Raw genomic sequence first — 24511 nt, 5'->3', positions numbered from 1 at the left:
AGTTTGTGGTTTGTCCCTCCTCAGACCACTGTCGGTAGGTGCTCAGCACTGCTGACTGGGAGCACCCCACAAGCCTTTCCGTTTCAGAGATACCCTGACCCAGTCTCATCTGGTCATAACAATTTGGCCTTGTCAAAGTCGCTCATGTCTTTAATGCTGCCAATTTCTCCTCCTGCATTCAACAAGTTGACTACGAAAACTGATTGTTCGCTTACCACCTAATCTACCCAGACCTTAACATATGGCCTTGTTAGGATATGATCAACGTTATTCACTTCACCTTTGAGTGGACATAATGTTTTGGTTCATCAGTGTATTTCGGAAAAAGAAAGTCATTTCAGATGAAGAGCAAGCTATTACTGTTTTGATTAAAAGTTACAAACACTTTTGTTTTTTTAAAATAATGCACCGATGAATCATTCACAAGAATACCAGGAACATGAATTAAGTAAACAGATTCGATTTTGTTTCATGTTGATTTAAAAAACTTTTTATTGCACTGGGAACAGTAGTTTCTCTTGTCTGTGCTTGTGAAAAGCGCTCATGCATTCTCTTATCTTCCATGGAAAACATGATGTGAATATGCATTATGATAAAGAACAGAACCAGTGAAGCAGCATTAGCTATATTAGTGATATGCATAGTAACATCAGTCTTCTGAGAGTCAGAATAATTGAGGTCAGGGTTGCTGATTCTGAATTATAGTTGGATGAAGGCTGATAGCGTGATATTGTCTTTTACATCCAAAAAGTGAAAAGGTCAGTGAGATGGAGCAGATTTCAGTGTTTGAATTTTAAAGACAGAATGACAGATTTGGACTTGTGGAAAAGAACACAGCACACATGTTATACAGCAGGACTAGTCAACTGGCAGCCCGCGGGCCAAGTCCGGCCTGCCAATCATCTTTGTCTGGCCCTCCGACTGATTTTTGATCAAATTGTCTCACCATCTGAAATGCCAGAGTGCTCTCTGTGCAACACTCAGTGTTAATAGGCGCAAGACTCAGCAATCAGCGGTGAGTAACAACGCTCATTGGCACATGCAACAGCATTCAGTCGTCATCAGTTGTGAGGACCGGAGCACGCTTTTTAGCTGTTCTGGTGATAGTTTAGTTCAGTGGTTCTTAACCTGGGGGTTGCGTCCCCCCAGGGGGTCCCAAAGGGGTCGCGGGAAAACTTTTATATTGAACGAGTGTAAAAAATACTTGCATAATGGCACCACCTACCGGCGACTTGATATAAACTAATTACTGCTGATTAGAAGACGTCATGTGGGTCAAGCAATTTGTACATTTGTAGTCATCTTAGTTGGACAGCAGATTAGTAATGAAATGATTTCTAACTGGTGCTGATGTTAAAAAGCATCCAACAGAAACAGAGTCAAAAGGAAAGTAGGCCAAAAGCAGTAAATATGATGAAAAGTACTTAGAATATGGCTTCACTCAGACCAGCGATGGGGATCCATGACCACAGTGTAATTTTTGGTGACATCTTAGCAAAGGAGAGCCTTAAACTGTCCAAGATGCTTATGCACTTAGAAACTAAACATGAATCACTACAAACAAAGCCACTGGAGTTTTTACAATGAAAACTACAAGAGCTACGTGGTCAAAAATCACTCCCAATTTTCAAGAGCTTATACAAAATAACTTTTCATTTTAACGAGAATGGTCCTGACTGAACTATAGTTTATATAGTATACTGCCTATAGTTTCAGCTATATGTTGTTTTTATTTATGTTTTATTATACCTACAGTACATAGTCACTTATCTAGATTTCTCTTCTTTAATCTTGTCTTGAATCAGATGGACCAATTACTGTAATCCAGGGATGTCCAAACTCCGGCCCACATGCCATCTTCAGCCTGTTGACTGCACTGATGCGGCCCACAAGAGATTTTAAACTTGTGGGCGTTTGGAATACTTGAGAGTTCCAAGGATGAAGTGTCATGCAAAAAGAATGATCCATTTGTGAAAGGATAGGTATCAGGTAAATTGGCCTGCTTGAATTGAGCTGATCACCGATCACCTCTCTAAAACAAGGAACATTAATAACAGTCCCTAAAACAATTAACAACACAATCATTTCTAAAAAGATAATACTAAAACGATCTAATACTTTATACTCTTTATACTTTTCACATGGACAGTTTTCATATGTTATATAGGCATGTATTATTATACGATAATAAATCCACCTGCAGCACCCCCTGTGCAAAAACCGTTCTATGACAGACACTACAATTAAATGACTAAAAAATAATAGTTATGCCTTGCATCACTTCTTAACAGAAAAATGTAATCTGATTCTGATTATTGTGATGGGTCACACAAAATACAGCAGCTCTATAGCTCTACAGTATAGTAGCAGTGACACTGAATGGACGTAAAAAATATTAAATTGTGAATACGTGAGTTTAATAATTAATATAAGCACATCACTGTTCAATTACAAGCGTTTTGGTAAGTGAAATAGCCTCTCCTTTTTTATCATGTAGGGCCGACACAAGCATACTATCAAGCACAAAGTGTGATTAAAACTTGCATAACATTAAACTTTTCTCGACCTGTCAAATATAAGTATATATCCAGTATATATCTGCCAGTGCATTTACTAGTTCTTTATCCCCCTTTATGTTCCCCCATGTTTTTGAGGTTACCATGCTTGACTCTTTAAAGTATTCTTCTCATTTTACCAGCTGCATCTGTTTGATATGCTTTGCAACTACACAGGAACCTGTAAGACCATCATGTTCAATTCCTCTCTCAGCAGGAGCTCAAACTGAAGATCACCTTTCATCAGTTAACCATGAATATACACTCACAGAACATGTGAGTACATATGGAAAAGTGACCTAGAACATTCTGGATAAAATCTGCCAGGAGTATCAAAGGGATGGCAATAACGTTTCCTTTAACTGTTGTCTGCCTCTCCTCTCTCTCCTACATTTCCTGCATGGATCATTTGTTTGATGAGCAAAAGAGAGGCAGGATGTGAGAGTGAAAAAGAGAGTGAGAGAGACTGAGTTATACACTTTACCATCTGTCTATGCAAAAATAAATGCAAAATGTAAAACATCTTTACCTGATTTAAGAAGGTTGGAGAATAAATACATTACACACAAACACACACACAATAGAATTGAATTGAGAAATGTCTAGAAGGTTAACAGAAGGGCAGATTTGGTGAAAAGGTAAATACAATGGCAGTATTCTCATCACACATCAGCTATTGGTGGAGAGGAGAGAGTAGGGTGATAGAGCCAATATGTTTATATTTATTATATATATGTATATACACAGTATATACTGTATAACAGGGCTCTTCAACTACTTTTTTGCGGGGGCCAGATTATCCAGATGAAAACTCGGCAGGGCCAAACTTTTTTCCATATTTATTTTAGCTAACACATTCATCACAAGTAAAATGTTACTTAAAAAACACCCTTAATACTGACTATTATTCATATTAATAGTCACAGGGTATACTGTATATTAAATTGTAATTTTTTAAGGTCTGGCCATAAATTCCTTCATAAGATCTGCCTGAAGAACAAACATGACTTATACTCTTATAGGTGCAGTATGTAAGACTCAGAAACCCTTGTTATTAATGACACCTGTGGCCGTTAAGTGAACTGCAGCCAGCTACCTGTTGCTCGTGCTCGCGCCCGTGCACACACTCCATAGGGATGCGAGCGAGCATCAGCCAAAACAATGACGTAATGTACTAAGAGACTGAATGTGATCCACTGGCATCATGCTGACAGATGAGGTAGCATAATTAAAATTACACAGTTATGATTATTTTACTACAAACTCTGAGACTAAACTAAAACTATTTATCAGCTAACATAGCATACTGATACACACATACAGCTACATACTACTGAACTATACCGGACAGTTTACTGTTGCACTGCACTGTTATGTTGCACTATTGTATGTTTTGTATGTCATATGTTGTACTACGAATAAGAAACCAGTGTATTTGCTTAAATTTATCCTGAATACCTGACTTTTAGTATAAAGAGAAGATCGTTGAAATTATTTGAATGTTACGAAGCAAGGTAGCTTGCAATTCGTCAGCATTAGCAGGCAAGATCAAGTTAGCTAAAATTACACAGATCAGTCCTTATGGTACTATATTTCACATGCTTTGCATTTATGTAAGCTTACCTGTCCAATAAGAAGAATGCCAATTCGGTCGATTTTGATCCCCAAAACCGAACGAAGGAATGAAATGCCCTGCCGATGTTCACTCTAGTTTTTGCTCGACCACGATCACATTTCTGCTTGGCCAGACTGGATTCAGTAGATACATTTTTTTCTTTTTTTTTTTTCTTTTTTTTGGCTTACTCAGAGTTTGTGTAGCAGTTTGTTGACACTGTTGAATAGCGGAAGAGAAGCTATTAATGACTGAGGCAAGGCTCTCGGGAGCGCGCATAAACATCTCATCTGTTGGATTTCCCGGCAAAAGTGACCCGCTTCCTTTGCATGAAAATCAGTCTACAGGCTTTAATAGGCAACCTAGGAAGTCCGGGAAGGGCTCATTTTTTAAGTTGCGTTACAAGCCATTCACACATTGGCAAAAAAAAAAATATTACATGAAAATTGTTACATATTGCACCTTTAACTAACAAATAATTTATCAACTTTACTTTGAAAAAAAAAAAAAAAAGAGAGACATAATAATCATTGTAACATTTTAGGGCTATTGTTTACAAATTCACAAAATTCTCAAAAGTTTACAAAATGAAAACTTAGGAGAAACATTTAGACCTGCTAAAGCCCTCTCACAATATCAACCCACATATGAAAACAATAGTCACATAAAAATGTCATGTTTACTTATGAATGCATTTCAATAAAAATAAAAAAAAAGATAAAATGTCTATTCTTCCATTTTCACTTTAAAGTATCATCCTATTCTGTGAGGAAAAAAATAGTCCTGCAAATATTGTGAATTTGCCCACAATAGCCAGTGCAGGAGCCAGATTTTTGTGTAGGTAATCATTGGCAAAAGAAGAACAAACTGAGTTAATGCTGTTCGTGATTTAGAGGGCTGACTCACAGCTGTATAGAACCAAATATAATCAGGATATTTGCACTGGCAGATATATACTGGATATTTGACAGGTTGAGAAAAGTTTTTGGACTTTGCTTAATGTTATGCAAGTTTTAATCACACTTTGATAGTATGCTTGTGTAGGCCCTACATGCTAAAAAAGGAGAGGCTATTTCACTTACTATGAACACTTGTAATTGAACAGTGATATGCTTATATTAAATATTGTGCTCACGTATTCACAATTTTATCTTTTTACGTCCATTCAGTGTCACTGCTACTATACTGTAGAGCTATAGAGCTGCTGTATTGTGTTTGACCCATCACAATAATCAGAATCAGATTACATTTTTTCTGTTAAGAAGTGATGCAAGGCATAACTATTATTTTTTAGTCATTTAATTGTAGCATCTGTCATAGAACAGTTTTTGCACAGGGGGTGCTGCGGGTGGACGGTGGATTTATTATCATATAATAATATAGGCCTATATAACACATGAAAACTGTCCTTGTGAAAAGTATGAAGAGTATAAAATATTAGATCATTTTAATATGATCATTTTAGAAACTATTGTGTTGTTAATTGTTTTAGGGACTGTTATTAATGTTCCTTGTTTTAGAGAGGTGATCAGTCATCAGCTAAATTCACACAGGCCAATTCACCTGATACCTATCCTTTCACAAATGGATCATTCTTTTTGCATGACACTTCATCCTTGGAACTCTCAAGTATTCCAAACCCCCAAAAGTCTGCCTGTGGATGAAGCTGGTGGTGACTGCAAAAAAAAAAAAAAAAAAAAAAAACACGCTAGTGGAGAATCTATACCAGGCGATGTGTGAAGAAAGCTCGGAGGATCATCAGAGACTCCAGCCACCCGAGCCATGGGCTGTTCTCACTGCTACCATCAGGCAGGCGGTATCGCAGCATCAAGGACCCGTACCAGCCGACTTCATGACAGCTTCTTCCCCCAAGCAATCAGACTTTTGAACTCTTGATCTCTCACGATCAATATACATCAGCACTGCAATTAATCTCACACTGGACTGTCATAAATTATATTCTCTCTTAACAACACACTGGCAACTGACTATCAACCGACAGCCTAAATGTCAATACAGCACAATACAACCTACTGGATATTTTATATATACTATTTTTATTGTGTACTGTGTATTCTAATTGTGTGTATGTGTATTCTATATTGTGTGTATTGTATACTGTACATTGTATATTATTATTTGCATATTGTGTTGTGAGTAATTATGTATATATTAGATATGTAAATTGTGTTGTGTAAATCGGATGTTTATTGTAAATTGGTATTTGTCTCATCACTGTCATGACTGCTATGTTGCTTGGAACTGCACCCAAGACTTTCACCCACTATTGCACTTGTGTATATGGTTGAGTGACAATAAAGTGATTTGATTTGATCTGATGTGCTGTGTAAACTGACTGTAGGCTACGTGATAACAACATCAAGTGTTCAGAATATGAATTTCATATAATTTCTCAATAGCGGCTCAAATTATTTTCTGTTTCTTAAATCTCTTGTGGGCCACATCAGAGCAGTCAACGGGCTGCAGATGGCTTGTGGGCCGGAGTTTGGACATCCCTGAATTACAGTAATTAGCCCATCTGATTCAAGATAAGATTAAAGAAGTGACTATATAGGTATAATAAAAATATACATAAAAACAACATATAGTTGAAACTATAGGCAGTGTACTATATTAACTATAGTTCAGTCAGGACCATTCTCGCTAAAATGGAAAATTATTTTGTTTAAGCTCGTTAAAATTTGTTTGGCTGGATGACTTCTCTATGAGGGGTTTGGCTTCCATGCAGTACACATGGTACACCTTGCTGAGGCTTGAAAATACAGCGCAGCAGTATTAGTTGACAGAGGGATCTTCCGTGGCTATTGCGGTAGCCAAGTAGGGCATTGCTGATCATGCTTATATGCACTTAAGAAAACGGCTTATTCCATAGTCTTTGCAGAAAGCGATGTTCTGATATGTAATGTAAACCAGAACCACGATTTCTTGCACTTCTTAAGGGACTAAGTGAAAGCGGTTTAACACACCAAGGTTTCTCCTCGAGAATGCAGTTTAATGTGGCCATGTAGACACATAAGCAGCAATCTGACAGGTGTTTGAAGAGTGCTTATGTGCGTGAACAGACCAAATGTCAAACATCATAGGATGGAGACCAACAACAAGTTAACACAGTGGAAAGAATTCAACATTTCTGGGAGTACAGTGGGAAAGCACATACAGTAACTATATCGTATTACTGCATAACTATACCCATTTATACACGCCAGTGTAAAATATCGACTGTCCCCCACATTTGTGTACATGCGCTCCTACATTAGGGGAAATCTGAAGTTTAATGTAAGAGGGAAACCCCACTATTACAGCGCGATTCTGCTGCAAGTCGCAATGCAAAGTTAAGGAAACAAACAGGCAAACCTCAATCGTCATGCAATTTAAGTTACAAGCTGAGTACGGTGTCACTATGGTGATGATAGCAGACAGCAGACCTGTGTGAATAACTGATGCAATGCTGCAGTTGCAGCATTTGATAATCATGTATGATAAACCTCCCGTGGGATGGTCTCAGTGGGACGGAAGAATTCCCCACACTCGACAAATGACTAGTAAGGCGATTAACCAATTAGGAGAGTTGGACAAGTCATTGTGTGGCTGTTGCCTTCTCTATAATGCAGGAGTAGCTGGGTGTAGAAGCTTCAGAGACCTATGGCTAGAGAAGAGAAATCACATAAATCACTGGATGAAATACAGTATTAAAGGGGTGGCATACCTGAATCTCAGGGAACCACCTCTGTGAAAATCTGTCGATCTGTAAATACTGTAAACACCATGTTAAAGCAATCAAAGAAATAAACTTGGCAGGTATCTGAAGCCTGCAGTAAAATAATTACATAAAAATTTGACTGGGAACTATTTGAGCAAAAGGAAGTATGTTCTGAAAAATAGATTAAGTCTGATATGACTCATTTCATGTTTTAAAGTTTGACAGGAATTCAAAATATGCCTTTAATGCTGGAGTTTCTGCTGGATTTAGTGCTTTAATCACAATGTTGTTTATTTCTGACTTCAAACAGACTTGAAATGGTGATTTCACACATTCATTGTGGCAATACTGTGGCTGGGTAAACAAAAGTGTAATAAATCAACACTGTTTTGGCATTTGGAATCAAAGCTGGTATATTTCCAACTGTAATCGCACATTAATAAGATTATATGTACTGAAAACAATGATAGACAATACACACTGGCTTTGTATATTGTAAACGGTAGCTGTCTAGAGAGGATTGAGAGCTGTCTAGACATGTGTCTTCCATGCTGGTGGACACGTAAGTACCGGCAGGTCCTTGTGACTGGGTTATGTGACAGGCACAGAAATAAACCAAATCATCTTCGTGTGAAATACTGTATCACACAAGTCATGTCGTGTATGGCAACTTATATTATTTTGATAATAATTATGTAGACATGCTTGAGAGTGTTAAACGCATTTTTGTGTAAAAGTTTGGACATTTAAATGTATGCCATAATAGGGTTTTTCACCTGAACTCCAGTCTGCACGACTCAAGTGTCTATGTGTATTCCAAATGATCGGACTAGTCAGAAGTCAAATTTGCACATACATGCCCTTCTCGGTGTGTGGGTAGCACAGAGCATTAAACACTTATAGGGAGCCCATAAATCATAACACAGCTATGAGTGGCATTTAACTGGATGAGCCTTGGCCCAGTTTACGTGCATGTGAAGTTTATGCAATGAAGGATTAACTGTTATGGCTTTCTTTTGATCGTAAGAAATGTTTCTGTGAATGAAAGGCGAGCTCGAGGCCGAGCTGCCCTGAGGTAGATTAGAGTATAACTTGAGACAGCAGTTACGTCCTGATTAGACATCACTTACAATGGCAAAGTGTATCTCGCGTCTCAAAGCGTCTGCGAAATATCTGTCGATAAGCCAATATTATTTAGTTATTTACAAGTATAGGAAGAATTTTGCAAGCAGAATTTAAATGGATTCACCTGCGTGTGCTTGAAGGGTTTGTCCAGATGTCCAATGGGAGAGGTAAGACAGTATCATTAGAGGATATTTAGTAGTTGGAAGGAAGAGTGTCTGATGTATGGTTGAATGAGCTGTGTAGCAATATCTCAGTGGCATTTGAGCAGGACTAGCTCACACTCGGGAATGCAAGGATTTAGAATGATTAGAAATCTGAATTAGAAATCCCTGAATCGGGCGGTGGGGGTATGTTATGAGGAGGAGGGCATGGCCAGGCCATGAGAAAGCCCAGTCAGCGAGAGAGGGATAAAGGAGGATCCGGAGTTGCCAGAAAGAGAGAGAGAGAGACACGGAACTGTTTGTGTGTGTGTCGACGAGTGTTGTTATGATTATGTTGGAATTAAAGTCTTGTTAATTGTTAATCCGGTTCCCGCATCCTCCTTCTCCGAACTGTTACAACAAGGTACTGTGATATAAATACACGTGGAATAGTGACCATTAAGAATAACATTGTACAGAAAAAAATATGATGCATTGCCTAATATTAAAAATAATATATAAGAAAACATTGGCTCATTCTATTGAATACTATTGGTCTTATTTTATTGAAATTATTGCAGCTCTTTTTTATATTATCCTTAAGAACAATAACAATATTATTGCTAATAGGTCTAATAATTTAATCTGCAGTTAGGGAAAGTGCAGGGAGTAGATTCCGTTTGGAGATGTCCAGGAACAGTTGACTCGCATGGACGACATGGAGATCCAGACTGTTCATTAAAGTTATTTTTTTTTTCAGCTGACATAGTTGTGTTGTTTTTTTTTGTTTTTTTTTTGTATCTGCATACAAACAAAATTCCTAAATGTTTGAATAAATAAAACAGGCTACTAATACTGAGAAAAATAACTAATAAAAAAATCTGAATATTTATGTGTGACACTTTTAATAATAAAAACAATAATAATAATAATAATAATAATAATAATAATAATAGCAGCAGCTCAAAACAATTTATCATTACATCGACGGCCGTGGCCCTTGACTTTGCATTGTTTACAGAATATGGTCCTTGGTAAAAACTAATTGGGGAACCCTGATGTAGATTATTAACTAATTTAGAGATGTCTAGTAGTCTGGATATAAATGAATGACCCTGTAGAATAATTCTCATGATCAAATTTAGGTGATGTAAAAGCAGAGATGGGGACTCGAGATAGTGCCTTAATTTTAATAGACTCCAAAATTCACTTCCAACTCAGCCTGAAATTACATCATACTTGACTCGACAAAAGGACTTGTGAATATCTCAAGTCTTTTAACATTAACTATTGATATCATAAAGGAAGAAATCTGACCCTTATTATAGAATTTGATTACGTATTTCTGCATGTACCCCGAAATGTAATAAGAGTCCCATGCAACATGGCATTTACTCGTCCCATCTGTGCCAGTAATACTTGTGGTTTTGGACTGTAAACTGAACCCCATCATCCTGGATACTGGAAGTTTGTTTATTAACTGATGCCGCTTTACACCGAAGATGTTTGTTTATCTTCTGTTTTGTTACATTTAGTCTTTTTTTCCCCACTGTCTCATACTACACACATCCCTATTATAGACATTCTTGGATTCAATCCAAACAAATTTTCACGGGTTGTTGCGCTCTGGACTGTGACCAGACAGCCGCAACTCGCAACCTCTCTTGACATATGATGTCACACCATTTATCCAAGCCGTGAGAGCTGCAGGTTGAAGCAGTTTGTTGCATGACTCCAGTAAGGATCTCTTGTTTGGAAATTGTATCTTTCTATTTGCAGTGTCCTCAGAAGCAGGAACTTCAGGAAGACTGACTAGATGCAAAGAATGTGGGAAAATAATTAAAGATACAGCAACGACTATTCAAATCTAAGAACACATCCTCAAATGTTAGTCACATTAACAAACACAACTAACTAATACTGTACTGTCACAAACACTGGGTAATGTAGCTACATGGCTCATTAGGACTGCCAAACAGAGGTTGTCTCTCTCTCTCTCTCTCTCTCTCTCTCTCTCTCTCTCTCTCTCTCTCTGTGTGTGTGTGTGTGTGTGTGTGTGTGTGTGTGTGTGTGTGTGTGTGTGTGTGTGTGGGCGGATTTGGGTTGTTTACGAGGACATTTTTTAGGTTACAAACTGGGTATTATGCTATAAATGTGGTTTATGAGGACATTTCTAGTGTCCTCATTATTCAAATCACTTACTAAACATTAAATGATGTTTTTTTTTTGTTTTGTTTTTTTTGAAAATTTAAAAATGCAGAAAGTTTTTTGTGAGGGTTAGGTTTAGGGGTAGTGTTTGGGGATAGAATGTATAGTTTGTACAGTATAAAAAACATTATGTCTATGGAGAGTCCTCATAAGGACAGCCGCACCAACATGTGTGTGTGTGTGAGAGAGAGAGAGAGAGAGAGAGAGAGCGATAGAGAGAGAGATATTAATGCAGCTTGTGGCATGGAGCATTGCTGGAACAAGTTGATGTCCTAAACGACTTGCCAAAACTATGCATGACAAGTAATTTTTCCAACAATTGTTTACAGACAGATTGTTTCACATTTAATTGACTATATCACAATTCCAGTGGGTCAGAAGTTTATATACACTAAGTTAACTGTGCCTTTAGGCTGCTTGGAAAATTCCAGAAAATAATGTCAAGCCTTTAGGCAGTTATCCAATTAGGCTAATTGGCTAACTGGAGTCAATTGTAGGTGTATTTGTGGATATATTTTAAGGCTTACCTTCAAACTCAGTGCCTCTTTGCTTGACATCATGGGAAAATCAAACAAAATCTGCCAAGACCTCAGAAAAAAAAAATGGACCTCCACATGTCTGATTTATCCTTGGGAGCAATTTCCAAATGCCTGAAGGTACCACGTTCATCTGTACAAACAATAGTATGCAAGTATAAACACCATGGGACCATGCAGCCTTCATACTGCTCAGGAAGAAGACACATTCTGTCTCCTAGAGTTGAATGTAGTTTAATGCGAAAAGTGCAAATCAATCCCAGAACAACAGCAAAGGACCTTGTGAAGATGCTGGAGGAAACAGGTAGACAAGTATCTATATCCACAGTAAAACAAGTCCAATATCAACATAACCTGAAAGGCTGCTCAGCAAGGAAGAAACCACTGCTCCAAAACCGCCATACATAAGCCAGAGAGCAGTTTGCAAGTGCACATGGGGACAAAGATCTTCCTTTTTGGAGAAATGTCTTCTGGTCTGATAAAACAAAAATATATGACCATAGTTTATGTTTGGAGGAAAAAGGGTGTGGCTTGCAAGCCAAAAAACACCATCCCAACCGTGAAGTATGGGATTGGCAGCATCATGTTTTGGGGGTGGTTTACTACAGGAGGGACTGGTGCACTTCACAAAATAGATGGTATAATGAGGAAGGAAAATTATGTGGATATATTGAAGCAACATCTCAAGACATCAGCCAGGAAGTTAAAGCTCGGTCGCAAATGGGTCTTCCAAATGGACAATGACCCCAAGCATACCTCCAAATTTGTGGCAAAATGGCTTAAGGACAACAAAGTCAAGGTATTGGAGAGGCCATCACAAATCCCTGACCTCAATCCGATAGACAATTTGTGGGCAGACCTGAAAAAGTGTGTGCGAGCAAGGAGGCCTACAAACCTGACTCAGTTATACCAGTTCTGTCTGGAGGAATAGGGCAACATTCCAGCAACTTATTGTGAGAAGCTTGTGGAAGGTTTAGTGACTGAATGTGTGTTCATGAATGTTTTCATAAATTCTCTAATATGAGTCAATTTATCTGCAGGCGTATGGTTTTCTCCTCTGAAAATGGAACTCAGAGTTTTTTTACGAGAATGATTGCAGTGATAAGGTTGGGTATGTGGACAATCTACCATGGGGAAACCGTCGAGCAGGTGGAGTACGAACAGCATTTTACAATGGTTTGAAAGGGTCCAGCACAACACTTCAGATAGTTTGTTTAAGATTTGTGGACTACTTTTACAACCAAAAATAGGAGAAAATAGATCAATTATTAGATTTTTTTTAACCATAGAATTTCCATGTACCTACACCAATGGGGTTTATATGATAAATGGGTAACATTTTACAATAAGTGTACATGAATAATCATGAATTAATACCTGAATTAATACTTACTTAAGCATGAATTATTGATGAGTTAAGGCATGGACTAATCAAGAACTAATGAAGAGCTAAACTTAACTATGACTGGAGTCATATGGATTCATGCATGAATAACGACCACCTTAATTACATGTCAGTACATGTTTGATAATTAATGCATTAATAAACATTTGATAGTAAACTCCAAAATATTACAACAAATGTTTGTTACATTACATGTTAAATCAAACAGGCTTTATCAGAAAGAATATGCATTACTTAAACTTTGAATTAAACATGAATTATTTAATATTTTATAATTTTATACTAACTTTTGCTGTCTGCAGTTTCTCCACAAACATCATGAGATGACAGGATTATTCTGCCATTATTTACATGGATCGTCCTTATCAAACATATTAATAAAATAAATATATTAATAATTGCCACAAATTATTTTATCTTAACCAATTTTGCATGATTCTCCATCCCATTCCCTCACCCTACCACTGTTGGTCCCACAACTAATTTTACTCACCATACACACGCATTCTATGACTACATCTTCATGACAAACCACCAAAAGTTTATAAAAGATATGTGATTTAACTGACATGAATACTAAGTGTAGTACTTGTGTAGTTAATGAGTCAATAATGACGTGCCCCTTCAAGTAAAGTCATGACATAATGCTGCATTAACAAATCACGAGTTCATGATAAGTATATGAGTAGTTAATAATGATGTGCCCCTTCAAGTAAAGTCATGAATGACCTTATGTGCATCAGCCATGCTTTTCTATGATAAAAAAAACAATTATTTAAATTATGCAGACAGAATATAGATGAAAGTAAAAAATAAACAGGCCTATACATAGTTTCCTATCTCAAAAAATTAAATAGAATTTTCTTTTTAATCACCAATTTCTTATTAGTACATTATAATGTTATATTAAACACAAAAAAAGGCAAAAATTAAATATGTGTAAACTACATGAATTACAAATCAATTTTAAAGAAATATGAAATGCAAGTAAACTATATTGAATGATATCTCATTTAAAACATATACAGACTCAAAAGAAAACCTGAAACTTAGCTGTAAAGACACTTTTAGATGGTTTATAATGTTCGTTTCGTCTCTCCCCATCTCACTGGATGTCAATGCTAATAGGCTAATGTTAGGACATAAAACGTTCAAATAACAAAATACATTGTACATCACATGATGTGTGTGACCCTTACTTACTTTAGTCAATAATTCAAAACAACCAATATTTTCAGATTAAAAATGCCATTACAGAGAAGCGTGGTAAACAGCTAACACCAACAGTAGAGTAAGCAGCTTATAAGTGCCCCACCAGAAACAAACTCTCCACATACTGTAGTTCCGGGCAGAAAGTTAGCTAACTCTTTGGATGAAGTTCAACAAATTATGTGTTGATTTACATTTTTAAATGTTCAAATCAACATCATCAACAACATCATCAACAACAAAATTTAAATTTTTGATGAAACTTACCAAGTAATCATGAAAAATAATGACACATAATAAAAACCAAATATTGATCCAGTAATGAGGGCACTCTTTCCTATATATTGTCTGTGACACTGTCTGTCACAAACTACTACTTTCTCGCCTTTCAGAGATTGGTATCTCAGGCGTTGTGTTAACCTGGTTCTCTTCATATCTCAATGGATAAGCAATACTACATCTCTATGCACAGTTACAAATCCCCCACTGTCCCACTCAAACAAGGTGTTCCTTAGGGCTCAGTTCTTAGTCCATTACAATTCATTATCTACATTATGCCTCTTTGACAAATTATTAAATGTCATGGTTTTAACTATCACTGCTATGCCAATGATATACAAATATATACAGCTTGCCAGCCAGATTCTATTCACCAGACTGCCTTGTTATCCTCATGTATCAATGAATTGAAGGGCTGGCTTAACTCCAACCTTCTCAAATTAAACTTGAGTAAAATTGAGATCATAATAATTGGTCCATCAACACTAACAAAAAATCTAACTAATGTCCCTAGGTGTGACATTGATGCTACTCTAATTTTCCCATCTGCCACTGTCAAAAACTTAGGTATCATTCTTGACCCTTCATTGACCGCAGATGCCTATATTAACAAACTCTCTAAAGCAGCATTTTTCCAACTATGTCGTATCGCCCAAATTCATTCCTACATTAGCCCGAAAGATGCTGAATCATTAGTCCATGCATTTATTACATCTCGACCTTTACTACTGTAACACCCTTTTTTCTGGACTACTGGCACACTCTATCTTCCAATTGCAATACATTCAAAATTCTCCTGCGAGAGTACTAACTTACACTAAATGATCTGCACATATTACTCCTATCCTATTTAACCTTCACTGGCTACCTGTCGCATCCTGTATTGCATACAAAATTCTATTGCTTACATTTAAGTCACTCCACGGTCTAGCTCCTTTTTAACTTTCTGATTTACTTTCTCCCTATATTCCTATTCGCACACTCAGATCTTCTGGGTGCGAACTTCTTCTTGTTCCTAGATTCCGCCTTTCGTCAATGGGTGGCAGGTCTTTTTCTGTTGTGGCACCTAAGATATGGAACTCAATTCCCCTGGCACTCCGAACTACCACCTCTATCTCTGAATTCAAAACTCAGCTTAAAACCTATTTTTTTCTCTCAATATTATCAGTCATAATGTGTATATGCTTCATGTACTGCTCATTGTATTTGTATGCTTACTTGTACTGGATTGAAATGTCTAATTGTTTGCACAATCTGATATCTGCTATATGCAACTGCATATGTTTTTTGTTCCAGACTGGGCAACTGTCCACTGTCCATATGATTGTCTATATGTTTGTTATGTTACTGTTCTTTATTGTGAAGCGTCCTTGAGCTCTGGAAAGGCGCTATATAAATTAAACATATTATTATTATTATTATTATTATTATATGGTCTGAATGACGAGTGAACTAAGTGGTAAATATGGTAAATATGAAATAAGGTAAATATGAAGGAAAAGGGACAATCACGCAAAACAGGTTGAGATCAAATTATCGGCAATTATTAATATGTTTTTCTGTTTGATAACAATGATCTATGTAAATAATGGATCAATAAAATAATAATCCTGTGTCATCTTACAATGTTTGTGGCAAAACTGCAGAAAGCAAAAGTTTGTAAATTTATGAAATATTAAATAATACATGTTTAATTCAAGGTTGAAGTATTGCATATTCTTTCTGGTAAAGCCTGTTTGATTTAATATGTAACAAACATTTGATGTAACATTTTGGGAGTTTACTATCAAATGTTAAGAAATGCATTTACTATCAAACGTGCTAACATGTAATTAAGGTGGACGTTATTCATGCATGAATCCACATGACTCCAGTCGTATTAAAGTTAGCTCTTCGTTAGTTCTTGATTAGTCCATGCCTTAACTTATCATTAATTCATGCTGAAGTATTAATTCAGATATTAATTCATGATTATTCATGTACCCTTATTGTAAAGTGTTACCAAGTGTTAAAAGGGTGAAGGGGCAGTTTACCGCTGCCTCTTCGGCCTATTGATAAGTTGAATACTTTCACTAACAATTGTTATAATCAAAATTAAGCAAGAGTTTTGTTGTGTTTAAGTTTTTGGTAAAGTATAAACCTTCTGTACCCTTCCACCTAGAAATATTCAGGCCCTAAAAGTGTGTACTTGAGAGCTGTGAGTTATCTCAATGTTTGTTCTAGAAGAAAAACATTCAGCCTGGGTCTCGATAACATTCAGCCCTTAGACAGAAGCAGTCTTTCCTTTCTCTTAAGATGCAGTCTTTCCTTTCTCTTTTATCTTTCTATCCTTCTCCTATAGTCTTTCTCTAAAATCAATTACAGGAATTGTTGAAGTGATTGGAGCCAGGTGATCCGATGTTGGTCAGTCACCTTCTGGCACCAGAAGAGTCCTGTTGGTTTTAAGATTTACGATTATCTGCTGACCAACTGAGACTTTGTGGTTCCAGATAATCAATGTTACGTTTCTAAATAACCTCTTCTGCGTAAAACAGCAGTTCACCATATTTTGATAGATTCGATAAATATCTATATGGTTAACTCAGAAGCCTATAAATTTAAAAAAAAACTTATTTTCATTCACCTATAACTGTTAACTGTTTTTATACTGTAATTTAGTTGAGGTTAGATCCTCAACTAATTTTCTGTTTCTGGCTTTGCCTTTGGAAATGCGGATAACTTTGTCTTCAGTAAACTCTTTCTCTAATGATTGAAACTTCAACTTTGATTCCTTGTCTTCATTGTTCATACTGGTCACATTACTGGGTATAATTGTATTCCCTACAAGTGATTCATCAAAGGGGCCAATCATATAATCTTTCTCTATTTTCCTAGCTAATAAACTATCAACAATTTTCTGGATTAATAAAAACGACTAAGTTCAGGCTTAATACTGAATTGTGCAACTGATAGGTTCTTTGAAATTGTTATCTGTTAGCAAATCAGCTCACTCACATGTGATATGTCAAGCCAATTGGCTCACATGGCGTAAGCTGTTTGGTCCTTTGATGTGTAATCACATAACCAATCAACTTGGACACTCTCTCTTTGCATTTATGTCTAATTGAGCAGCATAATTTCATACATGCTGATGCAGCATGTCTTTTGTTTTTCTAATTGTGCAGCAGCAGGAGCAGCAGCATGTCCACATGCTTAACTCAGTATCTCTGTGTATTTTCTAGCAGTAGAAATGTCTCCATACTTATTCTGCAGCAGCGCCAGCATCAGCAGCAATGTAGCAGATCAAATCCACCAAGACCAATATCCCATCAATATGTCATACTTACATTAACATGCTAAATCTTTCTGAGAGTTGTCATGACTGAATTTAAGATAGAATAATTGTAGATATTTTTGTTGTAGTGGAACCACTGTGGTAAAAACAGTTGGTTTCACATCCTGTGAACATTTGTCATCTGCTTTGCTATGTCTGGGTTGAAACACTGTGATCGCAGAGTTTGGACACAGTGACATAGTGTGGGAGAAGGATCCATACAGTGAGCAGGAGAGAGTGCGATGACCATTAAAATGCCTTCTGATTAGTGCTAAGTCAACAGCGGTCCAATCCAGTTTTTGGTTAAAGTGCTGAATGTATATGGCAGCTTTTGCTGAAAAGGAATTGTGGTATTCATAAAGTGCTGGATTATGAAATGGCTAAATGCGATGGCAATGCCGAAGGCAAGGTAAGTATCCAGCTCTTGTCTCTTATCGGGTTGAATTTCGCATACAACATCCCTGTATACTCCAAATGCAATGTTAAATTCTGCCAAAGTAAGGCTCTCAGCCTATGGTTGCTCTCTTTTAGTACAACAGATATATCACCACAGTCAACTATATGTTTCCATTTGATTCGTAGCATGACAATATTTAACCAGTTTAATATCATTACCTGCCAGGATTTGGGCCCTCAAGTGGGGAGTGATGGCTGCAGCTGGTGGGGAAAAAAGGCACTCCCAAGGTATTGAGGCTGCTGGAACAGTGGAACACAGAATTCTCCTGGGCAGGAAGGTGTGGCTCCCAGGTGATTGCAAAGTGATTGTGAACATCTCCTGCAGATCTGATCCCACAGTGTTGGGGATGATAGGAGAACTCAAAACTTAGGAACGTCACTGGTTGTCCTGTGCTTGTATCCATCCATCGATATTGGCTAGTACCCCTTGGATCACCGTCAAGGCAGAGAGAAATGTATTGTTCGACTGAGGCTGTGGGCGAGAGGTGGCTGGCTAAGTTCTTGACTATTTGAAAATGGGTGCTGCGGATTGGTCGAGTGATAAGTGCTTTTTTTTAGATGTAGCTTTCCGTCCAGTGTGGAGTGACTGGCAGAAATACTTCTATATATATATATTGGGTATTTTCCAAGAAGAACTGAAAAACTCCTCGTGGCTGGAGTTAAAGAGGGCCTGGATCTTCCGGCTATATAGTGTAAACAGGATTTTATCAACTGGCCATTTGTGAATGGTTGGAGATCTTGCTCCTAAATGGGAGCTGTGTCCCAGAAGTAGAAGAATTTAAATGGGATTTTCATCGGCGTCGAGATGGTTGGATTGAGTACCACTAGAAAATACATTGAAATGACTGTGTGCTCTTCCAGAAGTGCTCTTACCTTTTGTCAAGAAGAGACAAAAGGTAAGAAGTTTAAGAAGCTTAGTTTGATGCACAACCTAGGAGATATTAGAAGTAAGGTAAACTGCTGCTTATATGCCCTTTTGTTGTGATTGACCTGATGACCAAGCTTCACCTGAATTTTCATTTCAAACTCCATCACAATTTTCTTTTATTATAACAAGACTTTTTCATTTGACGGTTCGGGCTGAAGGATGTATCTGCCTTGAGACCGTAATAGTACTGGTTCTACACTAAATCCATCCCATTCTTTATTTCCATTTAGTAAGTTGACCTTAACCCTAGAATGCTTATAAATTATAACTTCACCTCCTTTAAATGCATATGTGGGTCAGAAAAGACTGTGATGCTTATCTAGATCAGTGGTCATCAAGCTTTTTTGATGAACACCCCCTACTTCATTACCTTACCCCAGCCCAACCCCCCCCCCCCCCAATAATTATTATTTGCTTAATTTGCTCAATGCAACTTCGATGCATTGTGTAATGAAGAGGTAGGCTGAGAGGATTCCATTTGTGGATATTTAGAGGATTTGAACAAACATTCCAAACAGTAGTCATCAAACGTAGTCAGGCCACATGCTTGGGTCAAAACACAGAGAAATTGGTCCACAGGCAAACAAATCCAAAACAGTAATCAAGAGATGTGAATCCAGCAAACGTAAGCAATGGTCATAACAGGAGTCAAAATAATGGCAGAGAATAAACGCTTGGTAAGGCAGATAACTGGCAATGCTTTGTAAAGTGAGAGTGTGAACGCATGGCTTATATACACATGGTGAACAGGAAGTGATATAACAGGAACTGATGTGGCAGGAAACAGGAAGTGACTGAGTTCAGAATTCAGGTGAGGGCTCCCTCTGGCGGATGGGAGACTGCTCAAACGTACAGATTCCCCCCTTTAAAAACACCTCTAGGTGTTCCTCTTCTGGGACAACCTCTTAGTCTGGTGGCTGGACGATCTGGATGGGCTTGATGAAAGTCTCTGATGAGTGATGGGTCCAAGATGTCCTTAGCTGCTACCCACGATCTCTCCTCTGGGCCATATCCCTCCTAGTCCACGAGGTATTGTTTGACCACCCCTCCTGTGAGAATTAAGAATCTCCTGAACTAGGTAGGCAGGAGCTCCATCGATTTCAAGCAGCAGAGGAGGTCCCTCGTCAGTAGCCTTGGGACTTGGTGACTCGTGGACCGGTTTCAGGAGGGACACATGAGAAGGAGAGATGCGGTAAGTGGCAAGCAATTCTAAATGGTACGCGACAGGATTAACTTGACTTGAAATCTTGAAGGGACCTACATACCTTGGACTCAGATTTTTGCAGGGGAGTTTCAGGCATAGGTCCCAAGTTGAAAGCCACTCCATTTGACCTGGTTGATACTCAGGATAGGGGTATCTGTGTCGGTCAGCATGGATCTTCTGAGATCGAATGGCTCGTTGGAGACAGACATGAGCACTGTCCCAATCTAGCTCACTTCTAATCCAATCATCCATGGCAGGCACTTCAGATGGCTCCCCAGACCAAGGATATAGGGAGGTTGATATCCCAGGACGCATTAGAAGGGGGTCAGACCTGTAGAAGAGTTTTGGGAATATTCTGCCCATGGGAGGAAGATACTCCTCTTCTCCTGCTCCTTGCTACAGAATGACCTCAGATATCTACCAATCTCCTGATTGAGATGCTCCACTTGTCCATTAGCTTGTGGATGATATCCAGAGGTGAGACTGACATTGATGTTGAGCAGTTGGCAAAAGGCTCCGTCATTGGATATCGTGGGCCACCAGACTTAATTTCTGACCAGAGCATTTGTACGATTAATTCCAGGATGTCCAGTAGTGAGTGATGTATGAACCCATTGAATGATTCTGTTGCGAAGACTGGATGGAATGTAGATCTTGCCAGTGGGACACTTAGGAGGGGAAGGCTCCTCTTGCTGGACTCGTTGAATCTCCTCCATGATATCCCATTTGATGGGTGCAATGATAATTGAGGAGGGTAAGATATTTTCTGATCTGATGGGTGCATCGACAGAGTCATAGATACGTGACAGTGCATCGGCCTTACTATTCTTTCTTCCTGGATGGTATGTGACTGTAAAATTGAAATGAGTAAAAAGAGTGCCCATCTAGCCTGGCGAGGATTCAAACACTTGGCGTCCTTGATGAATTCCAGATACTTGTGATCCATGATGACTTGGAATGCACCCTCTAGCTTGTGTCGCCATTCTTCTAGAGCAGCTTTGATAGACAATAATTTTTTGTTACCGAGGTCATAAATTATTCTCTGCTGAGGTTAACATTTGGGAGAAGAATGCACAAGAATGTAACTTGCCTTGGTTTCCGTGACGTTGGGAGAGAAAAGCACCAATACCACAATCAAAGGCGTCGACCTCTACTATGAAGTAAATTTGAGGTTCTGGATGCTTGAGATTTGGAGCTGAGCTGAAACTGAACTTGAGTTTCTTGAGGGCTTTGTTGCTGCCTCCATCCAAGCCAACCGCTTTGGTTTTCCTTTAAGAAGGGAGGTGATAGGTGCAGCTATGGTACTGTAGTTACGGATGAATCTGCGGTCGAAATTAGTGAAGCCTAGAAATCATTGTAACTCCTTGACAGTCATAGGTATGGGCCAGTCAATGACGGCTTTCACCTTGGCGAGATCCATCTCAACTCCCGAGTGGCTAATATTGTCTACCACGTTCTTGGATTACAAAACTGAAAAATGAAATTCACATTTCTCAGTTTTGACGAATAGGTTATTCTGTAGTAGGCATGACGAAACAATTCTTACATGGTTGACATGTTCTCCCATGGACTGGGAATAGATCAAGGTGCGTCTATGTAGACTGTGACATACTGGTTCAGGAGATCCTTAAAGATTTAATTAACAAAAGACTGGAAAACTGAAGGCGAGTTGGCGAGTCCATAGGGCATGAGCAAGTATTCATAGTGCCCCTGGTGGTGAGAAACGCTGTCTTCCATTCATCACCCTCAAGTATTCTGATGAGATTGTAAGCAGATCTGAGGTCCAATTTTGTGAAATATCTGGCCTCATGTAACTGCTTCAGTGAAGAAGGTATAAGAGCCAGGGGGTGACGGTTCCTAATTGTAATTGCGTTGAGCGCTCGATAGTCAATACAGGGTCTTAAGCCGCCATCTTTCTTGTCAACAAAGAAGAACCTGGAGGCTGCTTGTGAAGTGGATGGTCTGATAAAACCATACGAGAGAGCCTCTTCAATGTATTCCTCCATGGCCGTGGTCTCTGGAATGGACAGTGGATACACAAGGCTCTTAGGTGGAGAAGTGTTAGGAAGAAGGTCAACAGCACAGTCCCAGGGGCGATGAGGCGGTAACTTGGTGGCTTGCTCCTTACTAAACACCTCTGCTAACTCAGCATATTCATTGGGAATATTATCTGGTAATGGAGTCGATGTAGTGACACTAGGGGTCACTCTTGGGAGCCCGAGACACCTCTGGTCTTTGATAAAAGGCCAATGAAAATTGGTGAGTGGTATTTGCATGCCACTCCTCCAGACATACGGGTATAAAAGGAGCTGGTATGCAACCACTCATTCAGGTTTTACGCTGAGGAGCCGATATAAGGTCCGGCCATTTCAGTGGATAGTTCAGCGTTGTGGCAGGAGGGACACAACGTCTCGTTCCCTCCATCAGGGAACGGAGGTTACACAAGTAACCATGACTTTCCCTATCTGTCACTCACTCGACGTTGTGTCGATGTAGTGACACTAGGGGTCCCTATACGAAACACCACAATTGGTTGAACTGTGTTACGTGAACTGGCGGTGTGTGGTGGGCGGATTACTGTGTGCCTCATAGCCAGCAAACCAGGTTGACACGTAACCTCCCCCAACATAGTTATAAGTGTCAAACGGCCCTTTGGGGACAAGTCGACTACCCAAAAGATAGAGACAGGATAACCCAGTCGTGGCCTCTTTTCCCCTTCTTTATTTCCACTCCCTAAAAAAGAAGGGGGATTATCTGACTGGGCTGCCAGGTCTAGTCGGGGGGTGTCCCTCCCAAGGGGAAGACACAGCAGAGACCACACTTCGCCCAAAGAGAGGGGGGGATGTTTAAGTGGAAAACTACGTCACATGGTCTTTCCAACCATGTGGAGAGTCTTCAAGGTAGATCCTACCCAACGGGGCAGGAGTTACTACAAACATAGAGACTGGGGCAGCGGGGCTCTGCCCAAGGGAGACACAGTTTGCTAACAGGGAAACGAACTAGCGGAAGATATATATCGCATGGGGTTAGACTTACAGGGAACTGCGACATGCGGAGCACCTACCCCAGAACAGGACTCTTAGTTAGCACGTGTACTGGGCCGGCAGCGAGTCTCTCCAAAAACTCGACTGCCACAGGGCTCGGAGGAAGTCAACCAGGGAACAAAGTTTGTGAACACTACTGGGAATTAATGGCACACGTCTTCAGCTCAAAAGGAGGTGGAAGGCGCTATGTGCAAGCAATACACCCGGCTGGCTATCCCGGGCTTATCTGCTTGTATTACATGCCACTACCTGGGACGAAACTGGTTCCACCCGGAGGTTGTAGAACCTTTCAAAGGTGTTGGGTGTTGCCCAGCCTGCTGCTCTGCAAATGACTGTTGGAGAGGCACCCCTGGCCAGGGCCCAGGAGGCCGCTACACCCCTGGTAGAATGGGCTAGTAGCCCTACCGGGGGCGGCATGTCCTGGGCGTGATATGCCATAGTTATGGCGTCAATGAGCCAGTGGGTGATCCTCTACTTGGAGACAGCGCTTCCTTTCCGCTGTGCACCAGAGCAGACAAAGAGCTGCTCAGAGATCCTAAAGCTCTGCGTGCGATCCCAATAGATGCGTAAAGCACGCACCGGACACAGCAACGACAGGGCTGGGTCTGCCTCCTCCTGAGGCAGTGCTTGCAGGTTTACCACCTGGCCCCTAAAAGGGGTCGTGGGAACCTTGGGCACATAGCCCGGTCAGGGTCTCAGGATCACGTGAGAGTAGCCTGGACTGAACTCCAGGCACGTTTAGCTGACAGAGAACGTCTGCAGGTCTTCTTCCCTCT

Source organism: Myxocyprinus asiaticus, chromosome 24 (assembly GCF_019703515.2).
Source record: "Myxocyprinus asiaticus isolate MX2 ecotype Aquarium Trade chromosome 24, UBuf_Myxa_2, whole genome shotgun sequence".
Lineage (NCBI taxonomy): Eukaryota > Metazoa > Chordata > Actinopteri > Cypriniformes > Catostomidae > Myxocyprinus > Myxocyprinus asiaticus.
The sequence above is the reverse complement of the archived record's forward strand: the minus strand, read 5'-3'. Positions refer to the sequence as shown.